Below are 2,171 nucleotides of genomic sequence, written 5' to 3'. Positions count from 1 at the left end.
CCCCTGGGAGGTGAGCAGGTTGACCCAATTATTTCTGTACTTCAGATGATGACCTGACATTCCCCTACTCTCTTTCTTCGTCTGTCCTTTCTCAAGTTCCTGAGACTATGATTGCTTCTCTCTGACAGTGTGTGGGACTCCACACTCTCTAGCAAGTCACTTGACTCCCTTAATCTCAGCCTTTATCTGTAAAATCAGAGTACATAATTTTTTTTAGGGCCTTCCAGCTCTGAGATGCACGATTGCAACAGTTTCTGTTAAACAGATTTTATAATGGCTTGTTACAATGGAATGTTTCAAAGGCTCACATGTAAAAGTCATTTGGTGAAAACAACAGATGCACATAAAAGACATACACACAAACCGATGCATATAATGTTTTGCCTGTAGCATCTGTATCCCATAGAAGGCAGAAATCTATGTTCGTTTTATTAAAAGACCAACCATTTATCACTAGAATCATGAATGCCTGTGGGTTAAGTTATACAAAGTTACTTGGGCTTGGTGGCTCATGTGGGAGGCGGAGGTTAGAGGATTGCCTGGACAACTTGGTGAGACTTCGCCTCTACAATAAATAAAAAAATTTAGCTGGACATGGTGGCGTGTGCGCCAGTAGTTCCAGATATTTGGAAGGCTTAAGCAGAAGGATCACCTGGGCCCAGCAAATTGAAGTTGCAGTGGCCGTAAGTGTGCCACTGCACTCCAGCCTGGACTACAGAGTGAAACTCTGATTTAAAAAAAAAGTTACACAAAGTTGCATTTTCTGAAGATAAGATAAGCCTGAGTTGGGACTAAAAGGAAGAAATTGCTGTGCAATCAGAAGACATTGGACATTGAATGACGATGAATATTTGTCAAACAAACGAGTCAAAACTCCTATGTGTGCCAGTACTTGACCCATGTTTCTCAAAGGTCCAACTATGAAATGACAAGTTGCGGAGGATCAAAACTGAAGGAAGTGAGGTTTGAGGATCATCAGCAGAAAAGGGATTTACTCAAAAGATATGATGGGATTCGCAAGGTGTCTCATAAAATGTGAAATTGAGCATACCTATGAGAATAAATTAGCAAGTTAAAACTTCCAAATAATGAGATCAACCACAAAGACACCAGAGAAAATGTTCTCTAATCTGTTGGGTTTACTCAGGATAGAAATAAGAATAATAATGTGGAATGCATGAAATGACAAGCCACTAGTGGATTTGGTGAGGGAAGGGTAAAGGAACTCCTTTATTAGCAAAAAGAGATCGACATAAACTGCTTGGAAACAGAGTGCATTGTTTGCAGAGATCCAAAAATAGAATTGTTGTCAGTTTACTGGTGGTGTTACTGGGCAAGATAAGAGCATCTTATCTGATTTACTGCAGTCTCAAAGAATGTCTAGTGATAAGCCTTATCAAAGCAGGAGACACATGAAGTGATTTTTAGAATGTCTTTGGAAACTTCTTATCTCAGATTTAAGCATGATCCTCCTTTCTTTTGGGCCTTCCTGGCCCTATTTTTTCTGGGTCTGACAAAAGGGATTTCATCCTGGTATCTGCAACTTTCACAGAAGGTAGGTGCTCCCACCTTCCCTTTTTCCCAGAATCACCAGCTGCTGACCACAAGAAGACAAGACTGTGTCCCCAGTAAGTGTGACTTCATGTGTGTGTGAAAGCAGATGGTGCTTCACAGAGATAGAGCAAGGCATTGCTAGCACTTCCCCAAATAGGGGAGGCTTTGGCTATCAGACTCCCAGGGGAGGTGCATGCAACAAGTTGATATTGCTTGGTGGTACCAGTCGTTATCAAAATGACAGTGATGAAAGAGTTCAGAACATGACACCCCAAAATATGCCACTTTGGCATTAGGATTATTTTAAGTTAAAGGCATTAAAACAACAACAACAAAAGGCAGGTACAAGAAGGATGCTCTGACCCCCTCCTTTTTCTTCTTGAAAGCAGGAGATAAAATCCCTGTATGCAAGATGTTTTCTCTATATCAAACAAGAGAAGATCAGTGGTATCCAAATAAGAAAAGAGGAAATCAAGTTATCCCCCTTTGCAGAAGACATGATTCTATACCTTGAAAACCCAAAAGAATCTGTCAAAAACCTCCTTGCACTGATAAAGAACTTTGGCAAAGTCTCAGGGTATAAAATAAATGTGCAAAAGACAGTTGCAGTCGGGCTC

The sequence above is a fragment of the Carlito syrichta genome, unplaced genomic scaffold, assembly GCF_000164805.1.
Source record: "Carlito syrichta isolate Samal-C Ts95f unplaced genomic scaffold, Tarsius_syrichta-2.0.1 Scaffold301780, whole genome shotgun sequence".
Lineage (NCBI taxonomy): Eukaryota > Metazoa > Chordata > Mammalia > Primates > Tarsiidae > Carlito > Carlito syrichta.
This window is presented reverse-complemented; position numbering follows the sequence as displayed.